This window comes from Bombina bombina, chromosome 6, assembly GCF_027579735.1.
Source record: "Bombina bombina isolate aBomBom1 chromosome 6, aBomBom1.pri, whole genome shotgun sequence".
NCBI classification, from domain to species: Eukaryota; Metazoa; Chordata; class Amphibia; order Anura; family Bombinatoridae; genus Bombina; species Bombina bombina.
In genome coordinates this window covers 499,257,136-499,274,030 of record NC_069504.1, presented here as the reverse complement: position 1 = coordinate 499,274,030, position 16,895 = coordinate 499,257,136, and the positions used below count along the sequence as shown (strand labels likewise).

General features: G+C 38.7%; 1 long non-coding RNA gene across 1 annotated transcript; it reads right to left on the bottom strand.

The window, feature by feature from the left end:
- Positions 1-6,677: 6,677 nt before the first annotated feature.
- On the bottom strand, positions 6,678-14,078 carry LOC128665142 (uncharacterized). Its single transcript, XR_008403006.1, has 3 exons — positions 14,042-14,078; positions 7,024-7,149; positions 6,678-6,780 (listed from the first exon to the last, which is right to left on the bottom strand). It is a non-coding gene; the product is annotated as an uncharacterized LOC128665142 (long non-coding RNA).
- Between the last annotated feature and the right edge of the window lie 2,817 nt (positions 14,079-16,895).

Genomic DNA, 16,895 nt, shown 5'->3' with positions numbered 1-16,895 from the left:
AAATATGCCCCAAGGCCTCAGATACCATAAGAGATACTTGGGAAGCATTGTCTTATAGAGAAAATCCTACTGGATTATCAGAGGAAACACAGGGCACGGTATGTGGAGACTGAAAAGGCTGGGACACCTGAGGAGAAAGCTGCGGCATATCTGCTAGAAGCAGATACCTGAACAGCAATTGCCTGGGATAATGGTGGCTCTTGGTCAAATATTTTATCTCTATAACTTAAAGTTCTCTCAATGCATGAGGAACAAAAAGGAACTGGAGGTTCCACCTGAGCATCAACACATAACTGACAAGCAGTAACTACGCCTGGGATACTGTTTTGAAAAGCCTCTTGATCTATCTTTGTGTAATAAATAAGCATAAAGTGTAAAAATTCTTTATTTCAAAATAAAAAAATAAAAGTGTACTGTGTCTTTAAATGTAAATGAGTGTTAGCGAAACAGACCAAATAAACCTCTGGCTACCTATACACCTCAGTAGCTTTACTGAGGTGCCTACCTGTCCTGTAGCTCACGGAATGACTCTCACAGAAGAAACTATACGGACTTTAAATAATAACAGCGCAGTGAAAGTAGAGGACGGAGCAGCCGACTACAAATTCACAGCTACGCAGCTCTCTTCAGTCGCACTGAAAGCGTGCCAAAAGGAAACCGCGTCAGCAAGGACCCTCCCCTTTTCAAATACGGAGTGGTCCTAGTGGTTACAGAGCCCTAACTGCCGAAAAAAATAAAATGGCTAACAGTAAATGTTTATGACCAAACACAATAAAAAGTCCATAAAAACTACTATAACTCACTGAGCCACCATAAATCCCACTCCTCACAGTCTCAATGCCCAAACTGCCTTAAAGAAACCCCATAACATGAAGATTTAATAAGGTCCCATTTTAAATAAGACAGCTTTTAGCTGTAACAAGTGCCAGCAATCCCCTTGCAAAAGAAAATTAAAATGGCACTTAACTGAAAGTGCTGTCTGGCAGCAGGACAGCTCACCTGGTCTGAGAGGGTGCAGCGCCTCACATGGACCTGTGAAGAGAGAAAGAAACTGAGTAAACCTACTCAGGCTTTCTGGCTAGGTCAACAGATTCCTGAGAAAACGCAATTAGGATTGTACCCCACAAGTTCTCAAGTGCTCAAAAGCCACCACTGCCCTACTGAAGAGACTGATGTGGACTAGGCTAGACCCCAGAAAAGATCAGAGTAAGTATACTCTGCTTTAAAAATAATAACATTTTGATTGAAGAAAACTTATGATATTCCCAACAGTAATTATGATGATCCGTGGACTCACCGTGTCATTAGAAAGGAAAATGTTTTTGTACCAGGGACCTCTATTGAGTAGGTCCCCTACTGGACCTGCCTGTTCATATCTGACCACCAGTCACTCATCTCCAGCAGGCTCACTGCTGATATAAAAAACAGTCCTATATGGAGGCCCACAGGATGTTGTTGAATTTTTTTTTCTAGCAGATGGCAATATTTGTACAACCGGTTAGAGGGGAATTGCAGAATCAAATGTTCATATTGCATTGCACTCTTGTTTCCACTTATTTGGTTATCCAGCAAACATATGAGATTAACTTCTCCGTCCAATACATCAGCTAACTCATACTCATTTGCTTTAGTCTTTTTATTTAAACAAATTAGAATTATGTTATTATTTTTAATTATATCTTCTTTTCTCTGCTTTTTTTTCTTTTGTTAAAGTTTTGAACATGCTAAAAAAAGTAAAGTATGACTAGTGTCTGTTCTGATAAGTCTTATGCACCTTGCTATTTGAGCCCATGTCTAAGCCCCTTGACATCAAGGATGAATTGTAGTACTGATATGATTACCATGTTGTATGACCCATTCCTGACATTCTCATTTAAACATGACTTTCCTCTCGGCTAGATTACGAGTTATGCGTTATGGTTCATAACGCTGCTTTTCTCTTGTTAAGTGTATCCAGTCCACGGATCATCCATTACTTATGGGATATTAACTCCTCCCCAACAGGAAGTGCAAGAGGATTCACCCAGCAGAGCTGCCATATAGCTCCTCCCCCAACTGCCATTACCAGTCATTCTCTTGCACCCAACGAATAGATAGGATGTGTGAGAGGACTGTGGTGATTATACTTAGTTTCATACCTTCAATCAAAAGTTTGTTATTTTATAATAGCACCGGAGTGTGTTATTCCTTCTCTGGTAGAATTTGAAGAAGAATCTACCTGAGTTTTTCTATGATTTTAGCCGGAGTAGTTAAGATCATATTGCTGTTTCTCGGCCATCTGAGGAGAGGTAAACTTCAGATCAGGGGACAGCGGGCAGATTAATCTGCAAAGAGGTATGTAGCAGCTTATTATTTTCTGACAATGGAATTGATGAGAAAATTCTGCCATACCGATATAATGTAAACTCAGCCTTAAATGCAGTAGCAGCAACTGGTATCAGGCTGTCATGTATGTATATTTTACACTTCAGTATTCTGGGGAATGGCACTTCACTGGAATTATACTGTATGCATAAAACTTTAGCCTAATTTGCAGGGACTAGCAACAGGCTTTTTAATAACACTCAATTTATTAATGTTAAACGTTTTTTGCTGGCATGTAAAATCGTTTAATTTTCTGAGGTACTGGGTGAAAAAATGTTTTGGGCACTATTTTTTTCCACTTGGCAGTCGTTTTATTTAATTTATGACAGTTTACTGATCTCTCTCACTGTTATGTGTGAGGGGGAGGGACCTTTTTTGGTGCTTTTGCTACGCATCAAAAAATTCAGTCAGAAGTTTATTGTCTTCCCTGCATGATCCGGTTCATCTCTACAGAACTCAGGGGTCTTCAAAACTTAACTTGTTTTGAGGGAGGTAATCACTCACAGCAGAGCTGTGAGATTGTAGTTGACTGTGAAAAAAAAAAAAAAAAAAAAACGTTTATTTCTGTATTTTTTTTTTTTTTTTCTGCTATCAGGGTTAGTTATCCTTTGCTAATGGGAGCAATCCTTTGCTAAAATTGTGTTTTTTACAAAGATTTGATGCTATAACTTTTCAGTTTATGAATTTTCAACTGTCATAACTTTTTCTGTGCTTCTTATAGGCACAGTACGTTTTCATATTATAGTAAATTACTTGAAAAGTATTTCCAAGTTGCTAGTTTATTTGCTAGTGTGTTAAACATGTCTGATTCAGAGGAAGATATCTGTGCTATATGTGCTAAAGCCAAAGTGGAGCCCAATAGAAATTTATGTACTAACTGTATTGATGCTACTTTAAATAAAAGTCAATCTGTACAAATTGAACATATTTCACCAAACATAACGCTGCTTTTTTGCCCTGACGCACAACTCGTAATCTAGCCAAATGTTTGCTTATTGAAACACCCACATATATTGAAACATTTGTTAACTACTGTAAATATTGGCCATTGTATATAGAGAAATATAAAATAAGCAGGTCTTCTCTCCCTTCAGGCTAAAGCCATTTCGATGGATTTGTTCTGGATAAAAGTTGGTGGTTGCTTCAGTAAGCAAAACCAGTTATTTCAAATACAGAAATAAAGAGAAATGACTCATTTCCCATACATTTAATTAGAGCCAGTGCTACATTAGAGGCGGATTAGGTGACCACTTAATGTGACCCCTGGATGGGGGGGGGCGCAAATTTTGTGCATGACAATTTTTTTTTTTAATTAAATCCAAAAGGCTCAATGGCTTGTTCTATGACCTGGTTACCATCTGCGAGTAGCTTATTTAGCCCAATTGCGCTTTTCACAGAGGACAGTATATCAGTCTGATCCCACCAAACTAGGTCAATACAGCCCGAAATACCAGGCAATCCTCCTCTGAAGAAGGGAAATGACAACCCCAGACAATAGTTTCGGCCTCCTTTGGGCCTCGTCAGTGAGGTGCAGCCATATTTCTCTAAGAATTTTAGTGAAGGAGTCCATGTCTGGTATCCCCCATCACCCTTAGGGAGACTTTCATACAGAAAGAGAAGCAATCTACCAGGAACAAACAACATCTCAGTGATATGGTTCTATGGCCTGGCCTGTGTATATTTATTTTTTGCTATTCTTTCCTTCAGGGGGCATTGTGTTTTCCCAACATACATGGGCACTTGATTATATACACCACCATCCCTGAAGAGCATGTCAACCGATGATTCAAGCACATCATCTTGCCTGTGCGCGGGTGTTCAAATATTTTAAGCTGTTACAGTACATGTAACACACCCATCAGACCTGTAGCAACCTACTTTAACTTCCAGCTTTTCTAAATGTAACATCCAACTTGGTCAGTTTATATCAGGAGATACTTGAGGTTTTTCCCACGAAACCTACTAGTGGGCGTTCTCCTAGCACTTTTTTAAGTGCAGGATCGCTCTGTAAGAGATGCCAATTTTTATAGATAGCTTGTTTCATTTTTAAGGACTGCAAATTATACGTAGGGGAAAACACATACAAGGGAGATGGTACTCTTAGTCCCAAGTGTAGCTATCAATCTAGCTTTATTAAGACATGATTGTTGGTACCCCTAGCCAGATATCTGTTAAAGGGACACTCTACACCTGAATATTTATTTATTAATAATCCCTTTATTACCCATTCCCTAGATTTGCATAACCAACACAGTTATATTAATACACTTTTTATCTCTGTGATTATCTTGTATCTAAGCCTCTGCAACTGCCCCTTATTTCAGTTCTTTTGACATACTTGCATTTTAGCCATTCAGTGCTGGCTCCTAGGAACTCCACATCCGTGAGCACAGTGTTATCTATATGAAACACATGAACTAACACCCTCTAGTGATGAAAAACTGTCAAAATGCCCTAAGCTAAGAAGCGGCCTTCAAGGGCTTAGAAATTAGCATATGAACCTCCTAGATTTAGCTTTCAACTAAAAATACCAAGAGAACAAAGCAACATTGGTGATAGAAGTAAATTGGAAAATTGTTTAAAATGACATGCCCTATCTGAATAATGAAAGTTTGTTTTGGACTAGACTGTTCCTTTAATTGTTTCAGTCTCTCTTTTGTTTCTAACTATAGGTTCTGAAACTATCCGTTTAACCCTATAAATCTGACCTAGGATGGAAACTAGATGCCAATAATAAAGTATTCCTGTCAGTGTCTTTGGAATAAAGATCAGTAGTTAGTTTTTCCTCATGTCTAACCACCATGACATCTAAATAGTTTAAATGTGTATAACTGGCATTCATAATAAATCGGATCATGGAATTAATTCGATTCAATTTATTGATAAAATTTGTCCAATCTGTCATTGATCCCTTCCAAATTAGGAACAGATCATCACTGTACCTGCAATACATGTCAATATATTGTGAATATAAGGGATCACCCAGGATGTGTCTTTTTTCATAGTCATGCATGAACATGTTAGCAAATGACGGCACTACATTTGAACCCATAGAGGTCCCCATGTTCTGCATATAGTAATCTCTTTCACATTTACACAGTTGTTTTTTTAGGATGAAACTAATCAATTTCTGTACATATGTAACATCAGGTCCCTGATATATATCACTCTTAGAAATTGTGTCTCCCACTATCTTAATTCCCTCATCTATGGATATGTTAGTGTATAGACTTGAAACATCTAGTGTGACAAGTATTATCTCTTGGGATTTAGTTAGTGTAACATCACCTAATAGATTCAAAAAATGTCCTGTATCTTTAATTACTGGGTCTAATTCCCAGACACATGGTTGTATATAATGGTCAATGAATTGAGTAATCTGTTGCATGACTGACCCTCTGGCAGAAATAATGGGTCGACCTGGGAGATTGATGGGATCCTTCTGTAGCTTAGGGATACAATATTATATGGGTCTAATAGGGGACTTTTGTGTAAGAAATAAAGCTGTGTCCTCATTAATGTATCCTTTACTTAATCCCTCATCTATAAGTTAATTTGCCTCTTTCTGAATTGGCAATGTAGGGTCAATCTGTAACTTCTCATAAATTCTAGCATCCTGTAATTGTGTCATTACTTCCTTTCTATAGTCACCATAGTAAAGAACCACAATCTCCCCTCCGTTATCAGCTCCCCTGATCACGATCTACTTATTATTCTAAAGGTCCACTACTTTTATTTATGTAACAATCATTATTCTGTTATTTAGGACTTTTATTCACAGAGAGATGTCCAACTATATGCCTGTGTATTGGTTCCCTATCTTATGTGGAACATAAATTACAGCTAGTGTGATTAGGGAGCATGTGCACAGCAGGACCCTGATCAGGTATGACGTCACTTCCGGTGACACAATGTTCTAAATTCATGCTGTGTTTCGTTTGTTGGATGTGCAAGTAGCTTATTTTCTCTGTTTTTGTTTATATTATTTACAGCTTATGCCCTTGACAAAAGGTCTAATGTAAAGACCAAAACGTTGGCATATTATTACATCGGAATGTACCAGATATAATAAAGAAATTTATTTTTCAAGCCTTGAGTGCCTGGATATTTGTTTACAGTATATATAAAAGCATATACATATATATTTACATGGAACACACAGTTCCCCATAGACCGCAATGTAAAGGCACAGTGCCGTTTTTTTTTCTAACCCCTAACACCCACCACTGCTTTAATGGATTAAAGCATGTCATTTGTAGACTATTATGGCCCTTTAAGGTTTGCTGTCAGTGTGCATACCAAGCTGGTGTTATTGAAGTTCATTTGTAGTTCAGCAAGCTCCTCTTGCAGGTTGCTTTGGGCCCGAAGCACTTCTGTAACTCTTTCGTTTGCATCATTTGTTTGATTGAGGCTCCCCTGAAGAACAAATGGGCAAATGTTATCTCCAATAAATACAGGTTCCACTATAAAAGATGCTTCAAACTTTGAATTTATTGGCCCTTTCACTCAAATTGTTTATGAGTGCATACTATAGTCTTATGAAATTCAAAAGCAAATTGCCTGTAAATATTCTCAGTTTTCAATTACTTTCGATTCCTATCCACTTTTAAGTGCCATTTTAATTCATTTATTCTGGGTATTGGAAAATTAATTACCAACCTCTTGTAATGTTCTGAGCTCTTTAACAGCCTGTTTCTTCTCAGCTTCCAGAACTTTTAGCCGGTTACGGAAATAGAGAAGGTTCTCACGTGCAGTCCTCAGATCTCGGTTAAGGTCATCATTTTCCTAATAAGCCAATGCATAATTAAAAAATTAGGGTAACGACATTAGGATGACTACATGTCTTCTAACACATAGTTAATTATGTGCTCTTTATGTTTTCCTGCGTATTTATATAGTGTTTCTATGTAAAGAGGTTGCGGTTTGCTAGGGATCTTAATTTCGGGATCTTAAAGAAGCCATATTCTTCTAGAGAGAGAAGTTCTGTTGTGTTTGTTTGTTTTCTTTCCTAAGATATGGAGAGTCCACGACGTCATTCAATTACTAGTGGGAATATCTCTCCTGGTCAGCAGGAGGAGGCAAAGAGCACCACAGCAAGGCTGTTAAGTATCACTCCCCTACCCATAATCCCCAGTCATTCTCTTTGCCCCTGTCAATGGAGGAGGTGAAGTTTGGTGTCTGAAGAAATTTATTTTTGGGTTTCCCTGCAAGCTGGGATTTGGGGTTTAGCTTAGTCCACATTAACCAATGCAGTAGAGTAGTGGTTGCTTTTAAGCAGTTAAGAAATTGTGAGGTGGGCCTTGCTCTGTTTCCTAACATATTGCTGCCCTAGTATAGAAAGGCAGAGTAGGTTTACTTTTTTTTTTTTACAGGTCTCTGTAAGGAGTATGTGTCCTTTTCACGTCTTGTGAGCTGTCGTCCTGCCTGACAGTTGGATTGCAGGGAAGTGTTTTTTGTCTTCTAGGTATGGAAGACTTGAACTTTAAGAAAGACCTAAATTGCAATTTTTTATGGGGACATTTTATATCCTTTGTGAGGATATTTATAGGCAGGGTGCAGGTACTTATGTGCTTTGAGAGACTAAGGGGTTACTTTTTTTCTTGCTGGGAAAGATTAACTCTTTATTGGGGAGGGCTTGCAGCTGCTTATTGTTTTCAGCTGATGTTCAGGTTTTTATAGCCTTTACATATTGTGTACTTATTTATTTTTTCTCTCTTACGGCTTGAGAAGTGTGTATAAAGGTTTTATGGGTGTGTTTTTAATGTTGATTTTGGCTTTTTGGGGCTTTATTTCTGGCAGCGCGTGCTTTCTTTTGTTTCTGTGCTGTTTTGTTAGCCGGAAATGGTCATGTGACTCGATCTTCCGCTTTATAGTGAAAGCGGAGCAGAGTCTGTAAGAGTTATCATTATGATCCTGTTTGTGAGACAGGAAGGTGTTGTTTTCGTAGCTAGTCCTCTAGCTTGTTTTAAGGAGGTCAGGTAGGACACCCCAGCTCTTCTGGGGCATAGAGGGCCTTTTCTGTTTATTGCTGCTACTTTTTGAAGCGTTTTTTTTTCATTATGTTTGAAGTGTTGTTTAATTCTAATTTAATTTTCAAATTTATTTTTTGGGAGAAATTATTTTCTATGAACATGGATCAAGAATCCCTTGCTTGTGATAAGTGTCTGTTATGCCTTGAGACACAAATTGTTTTGCCTATGCAATTCTGTGCTACTTGTTTAGCTAAAACTTTGCTATGTAAAGATAAATTGTTGCCTTCTGAGCCCGATAAAGTCTCTCAGGATGATGCTGTTCAGGCAATGCCACAGTTTTCTCGTCAAACGTCCCAAGCCTCTCTGGCGTAACATGCAGTGCCCTGCGGTTCCTCTTAACCTCCTGGCGGAGTATATTTGCCTGCAGATTTTGCTGCACAGATATCTTCTGCAGTATCTGCGGCATACTACGGCTGCTTATACGCAGGTTGTCCTTCCTCATAAGTCTGATGGGGAGGTTTCCTTGGCAGCCTCTGAGGGTGAAAACTCAGATTCAGACAGTGTAAATCCTTTGCCTGATACTGAGGAAGTTCATTTTAGATTTGCTACTTTGGACGACTTTGATTCATCTGGCGTTGTCAACCCTAAGTCTAGTAAACTTAATAAATACTATGCTGTACCTTCCTCTGCGAAGGTGTTCCCTGTTCTAGACCGTGCAACGGAGATTATTTCTCAGGAATGGGTGAAGCCAGGGATTCCGTTCTCCTCGTCTCCCATTTTTAAAAAGATGTTTCCTGTTGCTCACTTTATTAAAGATTTTTGGGGCATGGTGCCTAAAGTAGAAGGGGCTATTTCTACTCTGGCTAAGAGAACTACGATCCCTATAGAGGATAGCTGCTCCTTTAAGGATCCCATGGACAAAATGCTGGAAGCTTATTCGAAGATGATGTATGTTCATCAAGGTCTTCAATAGCAACCTGCAGTTTGTATTGCCACAGTATCTAGTGCAGCATCTTATTGGTGCGATGCTTTGTCTGAATCTATTTTAGAAGAGACTCCGTTGGAGAAAATTCAAGATAGGATTAAGGCTCTTAAACTAGCTAATTCTTTTATTTCTGATAATAACATGCAAGTTATTAAACTAGGAGCCAAATTGTCTGGCTTTACTGTTCTAGCCCGTAGGGCTTTGTGGCTACAATCTTGGTCAGCTGATGTTACTTCCAAGTACAAGCTTCTGGCACTTCCTTATAAAGGTTAAACTTTATTTGGACCTGATTTGGCAGAAATCATTTCTGAGATTTCTGGTGGAAAAGGCTTTTTTCTACCACAAGACAAGAAAAATAAACCTGAAGGACGTTAAAGTAATTTTCATTCCTTTAGCAATTTCAGAGGTCAAAAGTCTTTTTCCTCTTCCAAGCAGGAACAGTCCAAGTCTTCTTGGAGACCCAATCAGTCTTGGGACAAGGGGAAGCAGTCTAAAAAGCCTGCAGCTGAGTCTAAGACAGCATGAAGGCTCTGCCCCCAATCCGACTTTCCCTTTTTTGCGAAGCATGGATTTGAGATGTCCCAGACCCTTGGGTTGTGGACATAGTATCTCAGGATTACAAAATAGAATTCAAATCTCTTCCTCCCAAGGGCAGATTTCACCTTTCAAGATTGTCTGCGGATCAGGTAAAAAGAGAGGCATTCTTGAACTGCATTCAGGATCTTTTCTCTTTGGGAGTGACTGTTCCAGTTCCTGTAAGGGAACAGGGTTAGGATTCTATTCAAATCTGATTGCGGTTCCCAAAAAGGAGGGCACTTTTCGACCAATTTTGGATCTAAAGTAGCTCAACAAGTTTTTCAGGGTACCGTCCTTCAAGATGGAGACCATGCGGCCCATTCTTCCTTTGGTTCAAGAGGGTCAGTTCATGTCAACCATAGACCTGAAGGATGATTATCTTCATGTTCCCATTCACAGGGATCATCACAAGTTTCTAAGATTCGCTTTTCTAGACAAACACTTCCAGTTTTTGGCTCTTCCTTTTGGCCTTGCCACAGCTCCCAGAATTTTTACAAAGGTTCTGATGGCTCTTTTGGCAGTGATCAGGTCTCGGGGAATTGCAGTGGCACCCTACCTGGATGATATTTTGGTTCAGGCGCCATCTTTTCAACAAGCTTGTTGAATTTTCTACTTTCCCACAGATAGAAAGTGAATCTGGGAGAGTTCCCTTGTTCCAGCTACAAGAGTAGTTTTCTTAGGGATCATAATAGATTCCCTATCTATGAAGATTTTTTTGACAGAGGTCAGAATATCCAAAATTCTCTCCTCTTGCTTCTCTCTACAGTCTACTGTTCAGCCATCAGTAGCATAATGTATGGAGGTAATTGGTCTGATGTTTGCTTCCATGGACATCATTCCCTTTGCTAGATTCCATTTGAAAGCTCTGCAGTTATGCATGCTTAGACAATGGAACGGAAATCATTCGGATCTATCTCAGAGGATAGTTCTAGATCAATCGACAAGAGACTCTTCTGTGGTGGCTTTCTCAGGAGCATCTGTCTCAGGGCACATGCTTCCAGAGACCTTCATGGGTGATTGTGACCACTGAAACCAGTCTGCTAGGCTGGGGAGCAGTCTGGGACTTGTTAAAGGTGCAGGAACTTTGGACTCGGGAAGAGTCTGCTCTCCCCATAAACATCTTGGAGTTGAGAGTGATTTTCAATGCTCTGATGACTTGGCCTCAGTTGTCTTTAGCTCGGTTTATCAGGTTTCAGTCGGACAACATCTCCTCAGTGGCTTACATCAACCATCAGGAAGGAACCAGGAGTTCCTTAGCCATGAAGGAGGTGGCTCGGATTATTCAGTGGGACAAGGCTCACAACTGTTGTCTATCTGCCTGCCAGGGTTTTTTCCCTGCTCTGTTTGCCATGTGCTGCTGGCAGCCATTTTGCTTACCTTTTCTTGCTGAATCTGGTGCAGAGTGTGTGATGCTGCTAATTTCCTGCACACCCTCTTATGGCCAGACTGTTGTACATCATCCGTGTGAGACAGGTTGCAGTCTCAGAATTGTGATGTCATCACTTATTATTTAAAGGGCCTCTGTTCAGTATGGTTTGCCCTTGTCTCAGATCTGTTTGTGAGTTCCTGTTCCTGTATATTACCTGGCTGTCTGACGTCCCTCCTGGTTCCTGACTCGGCTCATCTGACTACTCGCTTTGGTTCCTGACTTGGCTCGTCTGACTACCAGCTCTGGCTTTGACTCCTGGCTTGTTATTTGACTTGTGAACTTTTTATTATATCTTTGTTATTAATAAAGGTGTGATTATTTTTGCACTTTTCATCTCAGTCTGATTCCTGGCACCCTGACACTGCCATCCACATTCCAGGAGTGGACAACTGGGAGGCGGATTTCCTGAGCAGACAGACTTTTCATCCCGGGAAAGTGTTCTCCAGGATAACCCTCAAATGGGGGGTTCCGGAGTTGGATCTGATGGCGTCTCGGCAGAACACCAGGCTTTCAAGGTATGGTTCAAGGTCAAGAGATCTGCAGGCCGCTCTGATAGATGCTCTGGCGGTTCCTTGGGTTTTCGGTCTAGCATATCTGTTTCCTCCGTTTGCGCTCCTTCCACAAGTCATTGCTCGTATCAAGCAGGAAAGAGCGTCAGTTTTTCTAATAGCTCCTGCGTGACCCCGCAGGATTTGGTATGCAGACCTAGTGATGATGTCATCTCTTCCACCTTGGAGGTTGCCTCTGAGGAAGGACCTTCTAGTTCAGGGTCCTTTCCTCCATCCAAATCTTGTTTCTCTGAAGCTGACTGCTTGGAGATTGAACGCTTAGTTCTTGCTAAGCGTGGGTTTTGAGTCGGTTATTAAGACTATGTTGCAGGCTCGCAAGCCTGTAACTCGTAAGATTTACCATAAGGTATGGCGTAAATACCTTTATTGGTGTGAATCTAAGGGCTACTCTTGGAGTAAGGTCAGGATTCCTAGGATTTTGTCTTTTCTTCAGAAAGTTCTGGAGAAAAGATTGTCAGTCATTTCTCTGAAAGGTCAGATTTCTGCTTTATCTATTCTGTTACATAAGCGTCTGGCGGATGTGCCAGATGTTCATTCCTTTTGTCAAGCTTTGGTCAGAATCAGGCCTGTGTTTAAACCTGTTACTCATCCTTGGAGCCTTAACCTTCTTCTTAAAGTTTTGCAGCAGGCTCTGTTTGAGCCTATGCAGTCCATAGATATCAAGATGTTATCTTGAAAGGTTTTGTTTCTAAATACTATCTCTTCTGCTCAGAGAGTTTCGGAACTCTCGGCTTTGCAGTTTGATTTGCCTTACCTTATCTTTCATGCGGATAAGGTGGTCCTTCGTACTAAATTGGGTTTTCTTCCTAATGTGGTTTCAGTCAGAAATATTAAATCAGGAGATTGTTGTTCCTTCCCTCTGTCCTAAACCTTCTTCTCATAAGGAACGTCTGTTGCACAATTTGGATGTTGTGCATGCTCTTAAATTCTACCTTCAGGCGACTAAAGAATTACGCCAGTCTTCTGCTCTGTTTGTTTGTTTCTATGGAAAGCGTAAGGGTCAGAAGGCTACTGCTACTTCTCTTTCTTTCTGGTTGAGAAGTATGATTCGTTTTGCTCATGAGACTGCTGGTCAGCAGCCTTCTGAGAGAATTACGGCTTATTCCACTAGGGCTGTTTCATCTTCTTGAGCCTTCAAAAATAGAGATTCTGTGGAACAGATTTGCAAGGCGGAAACTTGGTCCTCTTTGCATACTTTTTCCAAATTTTATAAATTTGATACTTTTGCTTCTGCTGAGGCCTCTTTTGGAAGAAAGGTTCTTCAAGCGGTGGTGCCTTCTGTTTATGTCTGCCTGTGGTGTTTTCCCTCCCTGTTCATTCTGTGTCCTCTAGCTTGGGTATTGGTTCCCACTAGTAATTATATGACGTTGTGGACTCTCCATATCTTAGGAAAGAAAACAGAATTTATGCTTACCTGATAAATTTCTCGAGAGTCCACGACCCCACCCTTTATTAAGACAGTTATTTTTTACTAAACCTCAGGCACCTCTACATCTTTGTGTTATTCCATTTTTCCATTTCCCTTCGGTCGAATGACTGGGGCTTATGGGTAGGGGAGTGATACTTAACAGCCTTGTTGTGGTGCTCTTTGCCGTCTCCTGCTGGCCAGGAGAGATATTCCCACTAGCAATTGAATGACGTTGTGGACTCTCCATATCCGGAAAGAAAAAAATATATCAGGTAAGCATAAATTCTGTTTTTTAACGCCCCATCATCCCTTTCTCTATTTTTCTTCATAGCATTGCTCGCCTCTTTACCCCTTATTTTTCCCTTAGCCATTAAGGATTTTTTACATAAAACGTGTTTTCATCTTCTAAAGCATGACAAATTAGCAAGCCAGGCTATATGATTATTCACATTCATCAAACATGTATCTTGAAATTCTTCCAATAAATAGTTTGCTGGGAGAAAATAACATTGTACCTGTTTATTCAAAATTTTTAACATTTATTATCAACAAAACTTTATCAAGCTCTTATATATAATATATAAATTCTCAATTTTACAAAATACTTTGATGTTTTTTAAGGTGACATTTTAAAATATAAGTAACTGGAAGTGGAGTTCTGAATTACAGCACTTGGTGGAGAAGATAACAGTTTAGCTATTTAGTAAATCTGATAGTTTATGCATTTTGTGGTCTTACAGTGGAAGTCTTCTGACTTTGGTTTGTGAAGTTGAGATTTTCCAAATTTGATTTTGCCTTCATCACTTCCATTTCCAGATTAATAATCCTGAATAGAGAAATGTGTAAAATTTGGGTTTAGCATCCTTTTAAGTAAAAAGACTGAAAAGAAAAAAACGTTACCACCCTGTTTTTTGCCTTTTTGACAAATGTTATTGTTTCTTTACTGTATCAGCAAAGTTTTTTATTTGCACTTTGAAATTTATATTTGACTAAAAGATAGTAAAGATGTAAATCTTTCTACTTTTATGCCTGTTACAAGGGAAAAAAAGAAAAACCTTGATCTTGAACGTTTGTATAACCAGTGGTTAAAAGGACTGTATAAGTGCATCTCCTTGAAGTTTTTATTTATCATTGTGATATGGATCATTCCTCTTAGTACAATGTTCGGATTGTATTGACTTTTACTTTGTTTAATTTTGTATAAAACCTACCATGCTGTAATATCAGCTATCTAATAAAGCTCTTTATAAAAATAAATAAATAAATATTCCTGAAAAGAAATAGTAGAAGCAGGGTTAAAATGTAAACATATTTGAACTCATCTTGGCCCTCATATTTAAAGGTTCTCCAGATTGGAGAGAATTGCAGTTCAGACTTCACAGGGGCTAAACTCACTGAATATTCAAAATAAAAAAGGCAGAACTCTTAGCACTGCGAGGGCCCTGTCATTTCTATATATTACTGTACACTTGGGTCCTTTCAGTATTATAGCATTTAATATTTGTACTTTTTCATTTATATTTTAATACATTCAGATTTAGTTTTAGCAGTGATTTTACAAATTAGCATCATACTTTGTATATTTCTGTGTAGCTTTTACAAATTACATTGCGCATTGAATTTGCTGCAATGCAAACTTAAACTGACAGCTTCAGAAAGTGGGAGGGACAAGGGAATGGCCACTTACGACACAAATTCAATTTATCCTCCCCATACAAATTGCCCCTGAGTTCATTCTACCCATATTAAAAAAAATGATCCCGCAACAGTGGGGGTTGGTGCGACTTTAGTGACATTAATCAAGATTGGGGGGGGGGGGGACCGTGGTTGTTTTTTTGTTTTTTTTTTCTCCTCGTTCTGTCTTGAGTTAGGGGTTTGTTTTGTAATCTTTGTCTGATCAGGGTAACAATTCCAAAGGATACGTTACTCGATAGTTATTAATGAGTACAGCTAATAAATGTAAAGGATACCGCATAGAGGTATATAGGCTACAGACATGCTTGATGTGATAATAGATAAAATGGTATATGCTCTTTATTTTCTGGTTATAATCAAAACAGGTACATCCAGATAGTATGGCAGGTTAAAATTAGATTGGAAGGTGGTATTGGATAATGTCCATAATACTTATATGGTAATAGAGGTACATAAAATACTAGGACCTTGATGTATAGCTATTTTTGTGGAGCTGTGTCTTTGGATAAGATAACTGTAAATGTTTTTGTTTGTGTTTTACACTATTTTGTTTTTGTAATATTGGACATTTAAGAAAAATTATTGAAAATTAAAAAAAAAAAATTCTAACTGTGTTGGTTATGCAAAACTGGGGAATTGGTCATTAAGGGATTATCTATCTTTTTAAACAACAACAATTCTGGTGTTGACTGTCCCTTTAACTCACCACTTGTGATACACACTTAACTCACCATTTGTAATACACACTTAACTCGCCATTTGTAATACACACTTAACTCCCCACTTATGATACACACTTAACTCCCCACTTGTAATACACACTTAACTCACCACTTGTAATACACACTTAACTCACCACTTGCGATGCACACTTAAATGACCACTTGTGATACACACTTAAATTACCACTTGTGATACACACTTAACTCACCACTTGTGATACACACTTAAATTACCACTTGTGATACACACTTAAATTACCACTTGTGATACACACTTAACTCACCACATGTTTAACTCACCACATGTGATACACACTTAAATTACCACTTGTGATACACACTTAAATTACCACTTGTGATACACACTTAACTCACCACTTGTGATACACACTTAAATTACCACTTGTGATACACACTTAAATTACCACTTGTGATACACACTTAACTCACCACTTTTGATACACACTTAACTTACCACTTGTAATACACACTTAACTTACCACTTGTAATTCACACTTAACTCGCCACTTGTTATAAATACTTAAATTACTACTTGTAATACACACTTAACTTACTACTTGTAATACACACTTAACTCACCACTTGTTATAAATACTTAACTTACCACTTGTTATACACACTTAACTCACCACTATACATACTCAACTCACCACTTGTTATACAAATACAATGAGTGCACAGTGCACTAATAGTGCTTACTGTGCTATTTATTAAAACTATGGGGCAAGCTAAAAAGTTGTAACTGCATTAAGACGCTTTGGTTAAAATAGTTAAACATCCACTTGAAATACCAGACCAAAGTTGTACAAATGATAATGTACCTTGCACTATCAATTGCACTGCACTTTTAATCTAGCCCATAGAATATATGAGTAATTAAGCATTGCAAAATAAAAAAAAAATTGGAATAACTTTATTGGTAGTAATAAGATCCATTCCATTCACGACAAACCAGACAAAAGAGAGATACAAATACTTTGTTGTTTCCACAAGGCTAGAGTCCATACATAGTATGATAATTACAATCCGATTAAATAAATGTAGACCCGTGTGGTTGCCATGTAGAGGCCAAGATCCCCTCTTTTGAAAAACGAGACATAAACATAGAGAATAACGAGAAAAGCCGCTACCCACATGGCAAACCGGATACATTA